Below are 16,904 nucleotides of genomic sequence, written 5' to 3' on the forward strand. Positions count from 1 at the left end.
AACTGTGGGTGAAGGACAATGCAAAAGCAATGTGCATTATAGCATCCTCAGTTGAGTATTCACAGCTAGAGTACTTACTTACGTGCACATCGGCGTCTGAAATGTGGGAAAAGCTATGTCTCGTGCATGAGCAAAAGTCGGAAGCCAATAAGCTTCTTCTCATGAAGCGGTTTCACGAATATACAATGGGGCCGAGTGATTCTGTCGTAAAGCATATTGCGAAGTTACAAAATATTGTGGCCCAACTAAAAGACGTCGGAGAGCAGATATCGGATCTTGCTCTTATGGCAAAGATTCTGGGGAGCCTTCCCGCTAAGTTTCATCCACTAATTACGGCGTGGGATAACGTCGCAGCAGCTGACCAGACCGTAAAGAGACTTCAGGAGAGGCTGATCGCCGAGGAAGCAAGAATTACGGAGATAGAGGAGTCGGCGAGTGCGTTTGCAGCCATGTCGATAGATAGAGATGAAAAAAGGGCAGTAGGAAAACAAGTTGGAAGTAAGCGGAAAGCCAAAATTGTTTGCTTTATATGTGGAAAACCTGGCCACATTGCCCGAAATTGCAGGAAGAATAAAAAGACGGAGAAGAAGAAGAAGAAGGAAGAAACAGGATCTGGGAATTCTGTGAGTGCTTTTGTTGCTTTCAGTAAAGATTCTACTCATGAACGCAGCAAACCTGTAAATGAGGCAAAAGATGTGAAAGATTTTATCTCACGTAGTGAAGTAAGAGAGACCTGGCTCATGGACAGCGGTGCGTCTAGGCATATTTGCTACAGACGTGAGTGGTTTAATGATTTAGTTGAATGCGGAGATATCTCAGTTACTTTAGGAGATAACACGAAGTGCACAGCTGTAGGAGTTGGAACTGTTGTAATCCGCAAGTACGCAAACAAAAAGTGGGAGCTTGGGAGAATTGAAAATGTTTTGTATGTGCCTCAACTTCGGAAAAATCTTTTCTCAGTCGGCGTATGTACTTCAAGAGGTTTTGAGGTTAGGTTTGCAGGAAATAACGTGATGTTGTGTCAAGATGGCAAGGTGCTAGCTACAGGCGTGAAACAGGAGAACGAAATATATAGAATGTTATTTGTTGTAGTCACTGATTGCCAGGTCAATCTCGCGTCAAGAGATAGCTTCAAAGTGTGGCATGAACGTCTGGGACATCTGAATGCTGGAGCGATGATTCAATTATCCAGGTTAGGCATTATCGAGGGGCTGAACCAATCAGGAGGTGAAAAATTCGTTTGCGAGGCTTGTCAGCTGGGGAAATCTCATCGTAACACATACAAGAGTGTACCTGGAGACAGGAAATGTCAGCCTTCTGACATAATACATGCTGACGTATGTGGTCCCATGCACGTTGAATCCCTTGGTGGAGCAAAGTATTTTCTTTTGATAAAGGACGAAGCCTCGGAGTTCAGGTCCGTATATTTCTTGAAACACAAGTCTGATGTTTTCGAATGTTTTAGAGAGTTCAATACTCTTGTGAGAAATCAACGAGGTCGATTCATTCGAGTATTAAGAGTTGATCGTGGCACTGAATTCCTGAATGAAAATATGAAGACTTACTTAGTGGGTCATGGAATTGTACTGGAAACCTCTGCGCCATTTACTCCTCAGCAAAATGGTCGTATAGAACGAGACAACCGCACAATTATGGAGAGTGCGAGGTCAATGTTGATCGCAAGAAATCTTCCACACTACCTATGGGCTGAGGCAGTAAATACAGCCGTTTATTTGAGAAATCGTACCACAATAAACAAGGATGGTATCACACCATATGAAGCTTGGACTGGAAAGAAGCCCGAACTATCTCATCTGAGAATTTTTGGAGTAGATGCTTATGTTCATATTCCAAACATGTTTAGAAAGAAGCTGGACCAAAAGGCGAAGAAAATGGTAATGGTTGGTTACCAAAGTCAAACAAAGAACTACCGTCTCTATGATGCAGAAAGAAGAAGGATCGTAGAGTCGAAAGATGTCAAGTTCAATGAAGCAGATGAGAAAGTGCAGATTAGTAAGCAAGAATTCCACTTTCAACTGCTTGGAGAAGAAGGAAATGAACAAATTGATGGGGAAATAGGCCAAGATTATCCAAAAGTATGTAGTCAAGAAACTCAGCTATTACAAGGAGAAGAAGTAGCTCAACGTTGTTTAAGAGATAAAGAACAATTAAGAAAACCTCAGCGATATGGTATTGATGTAAGTTTCGCTGAGTGTGCTGAGCCGATCAATTATAGGGAAGCTGTTACGGGGCCTGAGAAGGAGAAGTGGAAGAAAGCTGTAGAAGAAGAACTATCAGCCCACCGGGTTAATGGCACTTGGACTATTGTTTCGAGAAATGGCAAGGAAGTGATAGACTCGAAATGGGTACCTATTTAAAATTCAAGACTCTGAAAGTGGCACACGCTACAAGGCTAGGTGGTGTGCAAGAGGGTTTAGTCAACGACCAGGGCTTGATTATGAAGAGACATTCTCACCAGTTGTGAGGTATGACTCTTTGAGAACTCTCTTGGCAGTTGTAGCTGAAGAAGATTTGGAGATGGTCCACTTTGATGTTAAAACCGCCTTCCTGTATGGGGAATTGAAGGAAGAGGTATATATGTCAATCCCAGAAGGCATTGAGGTAAAATGTAATGGTAATTGTGAGCTTGTATGTAAGTTGAATAAGTCATTATATGGTTTGAAACAATCTCCAAGAACCTGGAACCAAACATTTGTTAAATTCCTCAGTAAATTTCATTTTGTTGCCAGTGATGCTGACAAATGTGTATTCACTCAAATTAAGTGTCCTAATAGAATGATTTTAGCTTTATTTGTAGATGATGGTCTACTGATTGGGAGCAATATGGAGATGATTCATGGTGTTCTGGAAGCTCTTGGTAAAGAGTATGAAATAAAAGTTTCAGAGGTTCGGAACTTTTGTGGCATGGAAATTATGAGAGATCGAGCCGCAGGTACTATTCATGTTCATCAGACAACTTATGCCGGAAAAATCCTCAGGCAATTTCAGCTATTTGATTCTACTCTGGTGGATGTTCCTGCTGTTCCCAGTGTAAGGCTGAGTGAAGCAACCGATAATAGTGGTATTACAAAATTTCCATATCGCCAAGCTGTAGGTTCACTTTTGTTTCTTGCTGTTGTTAGTAGACCTGATATTTCTTTTTCTGTTAATTTTGTGAGTAGGTACTTGAATAATTATGATGAAAGCCATGTTAATGCTGTAAAAAGAATTTTCAAATATGTCAAAGGTACAGTTAATTATGGTATATTGTACAGTAGTGGTAGTTCAAGTGAAGATTTGATATGCTTTAGTGACTCAGATTTTGCAGGAGATCCTGATACTCGTAGGTCAATGACTGGATTTGTGTGTTTGCTGTCAGGTGGTCCAATCACTTGGGTCTCTCAACGTCAGAAAATGGTGACACTCAGTACCACTGAAGCTGAATATGTATCTGCATGTATGGCTGCCAAGGATGTAGTATGGTTGAAGAAACTGTTATATGATATTGGTTTTAATTGTGTGAGTTCAACCCCACTTTATGTGGACAACCAAAGTGCTATAAGGCTTGTCAAAAATCCCGAGTTCCACAAGCGGACTAAGCATATTGATATTAGATATCATTTCAGTCGTTAGCAGTATGAAAGGAAAATTGTAAATGTTGAATATGTTCAAAGTAACGATCAGTTAGCAGATATTTTTTTAGAAAACCTTTGTGTAAGGACAAGTTTGTTAGATTTAGAACATTATTGAATATTGTGTCTTCTATTTCAAAGTAACAGTGAGTTATGTTTTTTTCTTTGTGTTCTTACTGTTTTTTTAAGGAAGAGTTATCACAAATAGTGGGAGTGTTGGAAAATATGAATACATAAATTTGGTAATGTATATATTAAATATGTATTTGTGATACTGGGTGTATCGATACTATCGATTGTTAATTGTCGGAATAGTTTGGTTGGTAACCGAAAATAAATAAGTTGGTGTTCTCGAAGGTTGACTGTCTCCCTTTTTCGCTTGTGTCACGTCGATGAACGCAAAGTCACGCAGTCTATATAAAAAATCATTCAACACCTTCTTCTGAATCGACATTTGTCTCTTTTACCTTCTGGAAACATGCATTTAAAGTTTTATCCTCCTTCTGAGGTCGTACTAATTCTTCGCGCGATATGGATATTTCGGGAATAGCTTGTCCTTTTTTTTCTTCTACTCTTGTTTGTATGTTCTCTTCTATGCCATTTTCTTCAATAATGGATTCCATGGATTCCTGAAGTGCAATTTCCTGCTCATCTTTCTCTCTATCTTCACGTCTTTTCATTGCCCTGGTCTGAACCGCACACACCCACTCTGGCTCTGGCATTCGCTTCCTTACCTCTCCTACAAGCTTTGCCGTTTGGTTTCCCAGCAAATATATGCCGCGATCCAGCTCGCGTCTGACTACAGCTGCCTTCCCAAACACGCGTCCAAATTTACCTACTAGTTCGACTTCCGCCAGGGGAAGTGTAATAGGGTTCTGGGAAAAAGGAGTCATTACACATATTGTCTCGCCAGTCAGCATTTCCGGGGCTACAAAATCTTGAGATATGATGTCTATTGACGAGCCAGTATCTCGTAAAATCGGCATTTTGTATCCATTTACCAAACCTTCAGACATAAAATCTTTCATTAACTCATCACTTTCGAATGTCATTACGCGTCCCACCACCTCTTTCGTTCTCTGCGTGGGGGGCCTTAGCTTAGGGCATTCAGATTTTAGGTGATCAGTCGACCGACAGATATAACACTTACGAAGGGCTCTTTGTTCAAAAGCATTTTCAATTTCTTTGGAGTATTCTTTGATATTCGGTGAGTTATCTTCTCTATTCCAATTATCTTTCTGTCGGGGAAACCAGCGGTTCTCACTATACTTAAACTTTTCTTTCTGATCTTCTCTAATTGTCTTCATGCTGAATAATTCACGTACGTTAGCATAATCATCCAGCTTCTTTGCCAAAATATCAACGTCTTTAAACGAAGACCATTCATCAAGGAAATGGTCTCTCACTTCTGCTGGAACCTTCCTTTTTATTTGTTCCGTCACCATTAAATCACTAAGTTGCTCGAATGTCTTTATTCCCAAACCAGAAATCCAACCATTCCAATAATTCCTCAACTTATACGTAAATTCCTTCCACGATGTTTCAGCTGTCTTCAAATTGTTGAAAAATAGCTGTCTAAATTTTTCTGAACTTAACTTGAACCTCTCCAGCAATAGTGTTTTTACGTAATCAAAATTGTTCGCTGCTTCTTCTGGTTCCCTGGCAATTAATTCCGCAATGTCACGCGGCATAAGCCCTATGAGATGCACAACCCATTCCTCTACGGGAACTTGCGCCCTTTTTGCCTGCCTTTCGAAAGTGACCAAATACAGACTAATGTCATTTTCCTTGGAGTCAAAGCATGGCATGACATCTGATAATTTAAACTTTGGTCTAACTGGCATGTTTTGATCTGACACACCATCGCGTAGTCCATTATTTTGAATTTTTAACCTTTCTAACTCAAACTGCGTCTCCTCCCTTCGTCTTCTTTCTTCAATTTCTTCTTTTCGTAACCTTTCTCGAAATTGAAGCCATTCTTTACAGAATTCTTCTTCATCATTGCAGCTGTTAGTTATCAATTTTTTTATCGAAAAATCTTTGCATCTTCGGGAACTGTTTCTCCCAACTCTTCCGCCAACAACAACAAATCTTTCTTTAAATATCGAGCTAAATAGCTCATCGTAATATTTCAAGATCTAACTAGCACTACACCCGAAAAAAAAAAAATTTCGTCACTGAGGTAAAACACGCTGCCAACCCAGGCACTTACCTCTGAAATTCTGCGTGGTTACTTCAGTCTTGACTCTTCTTTTTTTTATTTTTTTTTAACTCCCTGCAGCCGAAGTATATCTCCTTCCACCGTTCCGGTTTTTCCTTCCTTGCAGCCGAAGTATATCTCCTTCCACCGTTCCGGTTTTTTTTGGTATTATTTTACAAGAGGTACAATCCGGATTTCGCCTTCAAACCTTCACTTTCCTATAGTGTTTTTGCCTCCTGATTAACGTGGTGACATTCATTCCTGGCGGAAATCAATAGTTTTCGAGATATTTTAACTTTTATGGATAGCGATTTTCGGGTTAATCAATAGTTTTCGAGATATTTTAACTTTTATGGATAGCGATTTTCGGGTTCTGCGCATGCGCCGCCATTTACGATCTTCACTTACTCACCCTTTACTTTACGCACTTCACCTTCTGCGCATGCCCAAACATTACCATGCCGCCAAATTTAAAGTTTCATTCTATTTGGTCCTTGTCGTCATGGCGTGCGATTTCTGTGACTTCAATTACTTCCAGGCCATCAGCTCGTTTTACGAGAAGGAAGACGCTGCTTTCCAATTTCTACAAAGCCACGGTGTTATTCCCTTTTCTGTTACGTGCCCCCGGTGTGCTGCTCCCTGTCATTTTCATCAAAAGAAGCATTTGTGGCGTTGCTCCCTTACGCGGAAATCACAAAATAAAAAGAAAAGTAAGCCCTGCGGTTTTTCAGTATCCGCATTTAAAGGTACTTTTTTGCGTGGTGTACATCTGCCTGCGTGGAAAGTGATCCTATTTGCCAATCACTGGCTTGCCAAACATTGGGACCACGGTACCATTCAAGAGTGTTTGGGCTTTTCCACCAAGTCATCGGTTGACTGGAGGTCCTTTTGCAGTGAGGTTACAGACCATTGGCTCCGTAACCAACAACCAATTGGCGGCCAAGGAATTATTGTGGAAGTCGACTAAACCTTAATTGTGCGTCGAAAACACGATAAAGGACGTCCTTTGCAACAAATTTGGCTTTTCGGGGGGATTGAGCGTGTATCAAAGAAAAAATTCATTCTTCCGTTAACTGGAGACGGCGAAAAACGGAATCGAAGTACGTTGGAGCCTATCATTACCAAATACATTCTCCCGGGCTCCATCATCATCTCCGACTGCTGGAAGGCTTACTCCAATCTAGAAAATCTAGGTTACACACATAAAACAGTGAATCATAGCGAAAATTTTGTGGACCCTAACGATTCTGAGATACACACGCAAAACGTCGAGAGACTCTGGCGGGACGTGAAGGAGAGTGTGAAACGTCCCGGTATTCGCAAACATTTTCTCCACCAATACCTATCCCGATATCTCTTTCTTTCCTCCATCCCTAAAAAAAACCTCCTCCACGCCTTCTTCATACAAGCCTCCCAATTGTACCCGCCACTCTCCCATGAACAAGACCTGCCTGGGACATCTGCGCAAGCAGAGGAAGACCTGCCTGGGACATCTGGGCAACCATAAGCACTGGAAGGTAAGCACATTTTACCCACTTCTACCTCCCACCCTACCAACTGGACCAGCTCGAAGGATATTTTTTTCTAGTTGACCAACTCGTACATGTGCCCGGAAAGTGATTTACCCACTTTACCAACTGGACCAGCTCGAAGGATATTTTTTTCTAGTTGACCAGCCCGTACATGTGCCCATAAAGTTATTTATCCACTTCTACCTCCCACTTTGTTATGTGTTGGACCATCACTAGGGATATTTTTCTCTTGTTTACAATTTCAAACATGTTCCGTGAAACTCATTTACCGCCATTCCAATATGGCCGCGCATGCGCAGAACCCGAAAATCGCTATCCATAAAAGTTAAAATGTCTCGAAAACTATTAATTTCCGCCAGGAATGAATGTCACCACGTTAATCAGGAGGCAAAAATACTACAGGAAAGTGAAGGTTTGAAGGCGAAATCCGGATTGTACCTCTTGTAAAAATTTACCTTTTTTTTAGGAGACTTCTAATGCCGAGTCGCCGAAGCACCAGTTACGTCGTATCCCACCGTTAAGCCACCAATTAAATGTCTGTAACGCCACCTTTGCTATTATCGCTCTCTAGTAGATTTCAGTGGAAATATCACACGCGTATACGAATTGATTCCAACAACTAAACTTTTAAAATGCTCTTTTATTTGATATATATTTGTAACGCGACACAATCTCATTTTTTCAGTCAACAACCCACAACAACCAAAATACCCGTAGCAACAACTTTATCAATAAACATAAAGTCAATAAACACAAATATGACGGCGTTACACAAGTCCACAACTAAGCAGCTATAAGGGCCAAATGAGGAACCCGAGAAGTGGTCTCCATGGAACTCCCATTGTTGCTCAGCGCCAGAGCCTTGAACATCTCATCCATGGTAACGAATGAAGGGTACTTGAAATCAATTGTTGCCTCCGACGTGATTGAGATTTTAGGGTAATTGTAAGATTAATAAAGTTTAAAAGAGACATGGTATAAAACAATAATTAATCCTTTGGATAAAAAATTATTTCGATTTCAAATTGAAATCCCTCGTTGTTATTGATTTTTTAAATTTATTCTCATGTGAGAAATCAGAAGCTGGTTCAATTTAACTTTGAATAAAGTTATATCAATTATTATTGCTAGCGGAGGAAATTAACCATAAAAAGTGGTTTGATTACTCACATATTATATTTTTAAATATAGCGAGGTGGAAATTGCCATTACCTCGCAAAACAAAAAGTTGTAATACCTACTACGACATTGAAGTGCAGTAGTCCATACGTCCTTCCCCAACCTGATTATTTCATATTGGAACAAGTAGAGCTGCTTCCGCATGGATATTGGATTTCCCCCAGTGACCCACCGACATCATTGTAGGCTTGGGACACTGCTCAATCTAGGGCCTACCCACTATTTGAAATTTATCCCATTCACTTTTTGAATACAGAGAATGCTGGAAAAAAAATTTGGAAGCATAAACTGGAGGTGCGACCTGGGGAAGTTCCGCTGTGATATAAGTTCTATTATCATTATATTTTAATTTAGAGCATTAAATGTATAGGCAATTAAAGACAGTTGAAGGTCCGGATAATAATAATGAAAGGTGAATTTTTGAGAAAAATAGATAATAATAATGGTCACTCGAAGGGTAGAAGGTAGGTTTCGACAATTTCTGCTGAACTTATTTGGAGCTTACAGTTGAAAAAATATGTCCTCTAGTCAAGGGGGAGGAGCTTCATGTGTTTTTAGGAATCTCATTTTTGCAAAAATTGGTCATAGTCTGGTTCTTGCACTCAGGTTTTCAGATCGTGGTCAATTCCTATGCATGCTTTGCGCATTTATTGAACAGCCTGCCTACCACTCTCGCTACTTGCCACCAATTCGATGTTTGCCCCATCAAATCGCGTAGTCTAATCATTATTAACATTAGCACTGCAAAATTAACTCAAATATTTATATGCATTTGTGTTTTCTAGGGCCGCCCACAGACTTCTTGTGGCCGGGGGTAGAGTTTGGCTGTGAGGCCCCCTCCCCCGAAGAGAAATAACGTTTGAAATTTCACTAATCTAAGGCCACTGGCCCGGGGCATTCTGCCTTGGTCTGCCCCATCTGCCCCTTCTATCACCCAGTGTGCGGCCCTGGTGATTTCTTTGCTTAGGATCTCAACATCCCTAATCCTGAAAATATAGAAACACCTATGGAAATTTATAAGAGATCACTTCTCTAAATATATTAAGCTGAGCATCAGGATAAGAAGTGTTTTTGTTTCAGTTATATTTTGCATTTAAGTATGGTCCTGGTCAGTGGCGTAACTATGGGGAGGATTTAATGGGGGATAGTTATCGTGAATGACCGTAAATCGTAACTTTAAGAAGTAATACCTATCGTTATATAATTTTAGGAAGGTATTTTTGAAGAGCATTTTTTATTCGTGTGGATATTTTTCTTCCTTTTTATTTATTTCACGCTAAATTTATTACATATTTCTACGCTTTTTCCATGTCCTAATTGTCACACAATTCAATTAATGATTTGCTTTATTTATAATATTTTTTGTTTGGCCGCTGAAATGGAAACTTGCGTGAGCGAGGAACATTAGAACATTAGAACGTCGTTCCCAAGTTAAACAAGGGAAGGGAAACTTTTTTTTTGCTATTTATCCTTCAATACTTAACTAGTTTCACTGCCAAATAACATTTTACTGGTTTTAGCTACTTTGTGACAACACGCGTCTCGCGACTCCGCTCCCGCCCAAGCCATTCTATCTCAACGGTAGTTGCTCCTCACATGCACCATCTTTAGAACGGAATTCCAATGACTACCGAAAAAACCTCACCGCTCACCATTGCAAACATCAACCTGTGGGAAACATTAATATTAATCCCGTCTGAAGCCCATTTTGTTAGCACGATGTTTCCGATTTGTTTATCAATCCGCACCTGATATAAATTGTTTCCTTCTACATTTGCAAGCTAATGGGCCAGCCATGGGCCATTAGCCAAATGGAATGTCAGGCATGCCATTAGCCAGCCATGGGCCAAAGGTGAAGAGTCTTTTATTTTCCCAAACTATTGGTATCCTATATCTTGTATGATATGTGGCACGATATGATGGAAGTAAAACTTGTAAATGTTGCTGTAACAACGAAACGCGTCGAGTGAAAATAAATTCAGTGGAAAAATTGCAATGTCTCTTTTAAACGAATGTTTGTATCCTTTTTGTCAGCGGTTTAATCCAATTTATCTGCGGAGTAGTATAAACAGGTAAAACTTTTAGCCGTCAAATAAGCCTCTTCACTGTTATTTTAATTGGATTAATATTGCTTATAGAATAGTGTGAGTATTAACAAAATATCCCTCAGAAGGCCGTAAAACTCACCATTTTGAACCATTTATACTAAAAAAATTTCTGGCGGATGGCCTTCGCACCGGATTACCCTGGCGGGTATACCAAACCTCCAGGCACCCCAGTATTAGTTGCGCCTGAAACTCCCCCTAGCCTTAATTTCTAGCTGCGCCCCTGTACGAAGGCGCAGTGGAAATTGCGTCGTTTAAAGCGTTGAAGTGCTGGAACGAGTGAGATAATGCACGGACGTGAGATGGCAAAGTAGCCCCTGTTTTAATTTTGTCTGTGCATTCACGCATTTGCACGCCGTAACGAGAAATTAATGCAGCTTTAACCTGCGCAATTACGTGCTCCGTGTGAAACGGCCTTTTTAATGCGAGCGAATTCACCACAGATTACCAGTATAAGCAATCCGCATACCACACCAGAGTAACTACCCCCAAGTGAAGTTCTGGCTGTCTGTTTAGGGTGAAATTTGATGTAAATAACTCATTTGGCTTTGAAGGCATTCCTATTAGGGATGTCGGCCAACATAATTTCACCCTTGGTATACATTTTGTCATAATTTTATGATGAAAAATGAGAAAGATGTCGCCAGCCTTTCATGAGTTAGTGATGACATTGATGTTTAGGCTACTTAGAGAAACGATAAAAATGGAGATGTGTATTTCGATACATTCACGTATAGAAGTTAAAGGCCTGTTTGCACGATATACTAACGCGTACGAGTTGATGTCTGTTCGCGTGAATGATTTTTTTGGACCGGAACGGAACATCTGCGAATTCATGAACCAAATTATAGCATATAGCAATTATAGCATGCTCTATTTTCTGTACATGTATTCGAACAAGTTGAGTGGTTACACAGTGCATTTTCGTGTTTATTCACGCGTCCATACATTCAGACACTAACTTGTACGTGTTTATGTATCGTGTAAACAAGCTTCAATACAAGGTTGCAGATATATTGGCTGTAGATAATCTTTTTGTGGAGTTCCTAATTCCGTATTGTAGTTTCCGAGTTCATTCGCGCGTTCAGACACGTAGACATTAAGTCGTTCGGGTTAATGCTCCGTGTAAACAGACCTTAAGACGAGGGTCTAGATAAGTATATTGGCTGCAGATTATCTTATCTTTGGAGCTCTTAATTCCGTGTTGTAGTTTTCTATTTCAAAATTACTCCTTACAACTGATGGAATTTTATGTATTTGCTCAATAGGACTCCATAATTTTGGAGTAATTTTTTCAGCGAACATCTTGTATGATGTTGGGCACGATATGGTGGAAGTTCTTAATATTATTAAAATAAGACAATGCAATATTTTCTCTGAGTTTTATTATTACACAACGCGTTTCGTCGTTACAAACAACATTATCAAGCGTGACAAGTCTTAAAGAGTTCCTCCTTATAAATATATTTGTGCTAGAAGGGAGGGCGTAAGGTGGAGAATGGGGTTTGGGTGACGAGAAGTGAGGATATTGAAGGCTGTGGGGATAGAAGGGTCGTTTTTTTAGGGTCTCGACTCGAAGAGAAGCAGGGTGGGGGGTTTCACACCATAGAAGAACAATAGAAGAAGGACACGGGGTCAACTACCCAGGAGAAGAAGATCATCTGGACGAGGACTCCATCCGAACGACCACAACGCGAAAGAAGACAGTGAAGGCGTGCGCGGTACCCTCACCCATCCTGGAACCTTTCTTTCCTCCCCCTCCCCCACACTGCTACTCTTCGAGACCGCGTCCGAGAATGCGTCGTCTGCGGAGTCTTTGAAATAACAATAACAAACAACGAAAACATAAAATGGAGGCTGCTCAAGGGTAAGTACTACGCTTCGCCAATAGGTAATGTTATGATAAAGTACTCGTATTATGGTAAAGTTATGGGGAAATTGTATAATTACTTTTCGATGTGTGATAACGTAATCTATTACGCTAATGCTCGCCGGGAGATGCTGCAGTCTTTATATTTGCTATATCGTAGAGAATGGTCGAAAAGTCGTTAGCTTGGATTGAAACTAATTAATGCTGAAATTATAATGGAAGTGTAAAATTCGAAGGAAGTGTAATCGCGCCAGCTATTTGAATGTAAGTAGTTAATAGTTGATTTATGATGATTAAAAAATCGAAAAGGAGTTTAACGATGTTTATATATTGGAGAAAGTTCTTGGCAATTGTTGATAATAAAACTTCGATATAAAGTAATTGACGTTTAAATCACGGATGTACTTCAATAAGCAATACTTTCCAATTTGCTGCTTGAAAATAAAGCTGCTCAATCGAATTCACCACCATGCGCATATAACAATTGAACAACGTGGACAACTAATAAAGTCAAGGCAGCACTCCAGTAGAAATTATTAGGAATTATATTGGTTTTCACTCCATTATAGGGCATTTTTAAATTAAATAAACAATAATTTTTTGCAAATATTTTCATTTATTGCTCGTTTTTATTTCAGCATCTGCTTGTCATCATCGGTTTCGAACGTGATAGGCCGATGACGTTCGCAGCGTGATAAAGAATGCGATCACGGTTTCATAATCGCTGCTATCACCCTCTGTCGTGGGAATCGCGTTGCCCCTGACAACGAAATCGCTCTCGCCCTTCTCACAGTTACAAAATCAGGGTGCAGGTCACATTTAGGTGGGAGGCCCACCGCTCAGCGTGCTACTGGTTGCGTTCATAGCTGCATTAACACCGTCAGCGGATAAAGAGTTTTTTATCATCAGCTTTAACCAGTGGTAGCCTACACGGAGAAAACAACTTTGGGTGTTACAGCTAAACGCTATCCAGTCCGCCCCCTCTATGGCAATTATTGGACACTCTGCCACGTAATCCGAGGTATTTTGGTAGATTGTCTAAACGCTTTGCGCTGCCCCTCTAGCTTAGTCTAGTCACATCACCCAGAGTATCTCCAACAAATAACATGGAACACGTCTAGTCAACCCTGTTCAGAAGTCATCACTACTCATCTTCTGTCGGTATGCTTGAAGCTCTACGTACATAGTTACCGAAGCTCTGCCAGTTAGTGCGTAAGAGCGATAGAAAAAAGCCTGCAAATTAAGTTCTCTTACGCATCTACGTTTGATGCTGATATATAACTACGTAATGTAATTGTGTGCATTTAGTAATCCTCTTAAACTTACAAATGGAGACTGTAGTCACATTTTATTCACATTTCAAAACAACGGTTGATTATTTACAATAATAATATATTGCGGCGTTTTTGTAAATATTTATTATGGTAACCGATTTAGACTAGTTGTTAGAGACCGTTGTTACAACGCGGGGGGGCCACGTTCAATCCTTCTTGCAGGCGTATTTTCCTCCTCTTTTTTGTATTTTTTTTGCAGAAACTTACATTTAACACCTAATTTATGGTGTTAATTCAATTTTAATTTGATTTAAATTTAGTTATCAAGTTTTAACCATTGTACTTCTTTGAAGGAGCAGAAATAGACAAAGTAGCCTTTCAGCTACTAGATGAGATACTCTAAAATTATTACTGACGCCAGACCAGTTTCTAAAATTTTGCAAGGTGTTCCGTGCTAACATCGACTCTGTGCGAGACGAGCCTCCTTTGAACAAGACGCCAAGGAAAGACTGTTAGTCTTAATTAGTTATGTTTGGTAATTGTCGTATTATTATTTCTTGATGATCTTGAAATTGGAATTTGTTTTAGGCTCTCATAGTGGACTATACCAACTAGGAGCAGTTTATCTGTATTGTCCATGTCTCCCCTCTGAATTTATGTCTAGTTTAAAGTTCTGACTATGTTTTTCCATTCTAATTACTGGAAGCCCGATAATCCTTTTTTTGATTCTTCAAGCAACCATATTATTTCTGGTAAGTTCATTGAAGGGTTAAATTTTCTTAGTTATCAAGGTACATATTTTTGTTGTGACAGAGCATGGAAATGTTCAAGTGTATTTTGCATTGGGATCTATTATTGATGACAATCTTGGTTTTCGTTGTATTCTTGGTTTTATAGAGAGCTTTAGTGCTACTTATATCTGTCAAATTTTTAAACTTACTAAATCTGAGTCCTGCTCATGCACTGAAGAAAAAAAGGAACTATTGAGAACTGTTGAATCCTACAATGCTGATGTTGAAGTGCGTAACTGTTCTCTTACTGGAATGATGGAAAAATGTATATGGAATTAGGTAGAAAGGTTCAAAGTAATAGAAGGGGGAAGCCTCGACTTGATGCATGATATCTTAGAAGTCGTCATAGTCATAGTTTTAGTTAGTTTGGTTAGTCATAGTTTGTAACCAAATATGACCTTATAATTATTATGCCAGACTTAATTTCCAAGAAGTATTGCGCCGAAGATCAGCTTGGATTTAGAATTATTATTTTTAAATATGGAGATACGGTTTCTAATAAACCTGCCGCTATTGCTGAAGAAGAACTATGTCGTGGGTCTATTAGAATATCAGCCAGTGAAATGATCAATTTCGTTTTATGCCTTGCCCATATGATAGGAAATTTAGTGCCTGAAGACGACCCATCTAGGAGACTTTTCTTAATGTTACGTGATATTGTTGAAATCCTGTGTTGTACATCAATTCAAGTTGAGTTAATCGATCAGTTTCATTACCTTATTGTTCAACATCATTCTCTATACATATATTAGGTTATTTGGTAATTCCTTTAAACCCAAGTTTCGCTTCATGCTTCATTACTGCTGTGTTCTAACTGCGGACCACTAATTCATACGTGGTGTATGCGCTTTGAAAGAAGGCATAGAATGTTACAACGAATTGCTACTGTTATTTCTAGTCGTATCGACACTCCAATGCCTATTTGTATTAAAACTTGGTTAAGTTTAGCCTACCGCTTTCTATCTCAAAAAGGATTTCATAAAAGGATAACTTTCAGTTCAAACTGCAATGTCATTCAAGCAGATAAAATACATTTTTTTCCTCTAGTTAAGAGTAAGATGCCAAATTTTTTCCAAGGTTTGTGTAGAGCATCCACAAATGTCATTTTAAACGGTATCAAATTTACAGACAATTCTTGTATTGTGGTGGGTGCCAATGAGTTAGGATCTCCCAATTTTGGAAATGTAAAATTAAATTATAGTCAATACTTCTAATGAAGTCTCCTATTTTATTCTCAACTTATTACAATATCATGGAGTTATCATCTGTCATCATTTTATGTTGATTTCACTGAAAATGTTTCATGCTTTGAATGCAAAATGTTAAGCTGTCCGTTTTCACGAATACTTGAGAATGAACAAAATATTTTTGTATGTACTAAAGATATTTAATAAATACACTTCATGCAAAAAAAGGTCCAGTTATTGTCTACCTTATTTATGGGGAGATAAATTAATCAAAATACCAGCTTGTGCGTTAACTTTTACACCAACCGCAAGGGAGTTTAAAAAAAAGACAAATTAGTAAAGCATTTTACCAATATAATAAAAAAATTTCAAACAGGCTAATTAAACAATTTAGTCACATTAATCAAATTCTGTAAAGACAATGCCTATTCTTTTATTATCAAGGTGACTAAACCCTCTATTAATATCCTTGGTTTTACCCAAACTCCATCACAGAAGGTAGTTGAGATTATGGATCTGGTCGTGTTTGACTAATAGCACTGACTCAATTAAGACATTATGATGAAGTTTCGTTTAGTCATATTATTTAGATTGTTCCTATGCAACAACTGCATCATTTTGTCACCCGCAGGAAACACTTTGGTGGGAGCATCTATACTGGTGTGACTGGACTTTTCTGTTGAATTCACTGAAAAGTTCAGTCATTTAAGTTCAGTGAATTCAACAGAAAAGTCCAGTCAGCCCCATACCGATTAAAATATTTGGTCGTTAGGGCCGAACGTTTAGGCGTACCGCCTGAACATTTTTCTCTGTGTAACTAGGAATATTTTTTAGGGAGGATGGGATGGTTTGGGGTGGCGAATCCCCCTCCCCCAAAGCATCGGAAAAATTGTTGAAAAAATTACATCCCTGGATATTCATTTTACATCATTTTGACACTAAAAATTTTAACTTTAAACAGATGTAGTTATTCAATTTCAATACTAGACAATGGTTTTAAATAAATTTTTTATTTATCTGAGGCTTTTTCGGGGGGGATCTATCCCCTCATCCCCCTCATAGTTACGCCACTGGCGTTAACCATTTGTGAACATCATTATCGACGAATATTTGTTAAGCAAAAAACAACCCAGC

The 16,904-nt window shown here is 39.2% G+C and overlaps 1 long non-coding RNA gene across 1 annotated transcript; it reads left to right on the top strand.

Moving 5' to 3' along the window:
- The first annotated feature begins 14,205 nt into the window (after window positions 1-14,205).
- On the top strand, window positions 14,206-15,538 carry LOC124166781. Its single transcript, XR_006866504.1, has 2 exons — window positions 14,206-14,544; window positions 14,690-15,538. It is a non-coding gene; the product is annotated as an uncharacterized LOC124166781 (long non-coding RNA).
- Window positions 15,539-16,904: the final 1,366 nt, after the last annotated feature.

The sequence above is a fragment of the Ischnura elegans genome, chromosome 10, assembly GCF_921293095.1.
Source record: "Ischnura elegans chromosome 10, ioIscEleg1.1, whole genome shotgun sequence".
In the NCBI taxonomy this organism is placed as follows: Eukaryota; Metazoa; Arthropoda; class Insecta; order Odonata; family Coenagrionidae; genus Ischnura; species Ischnura elegans.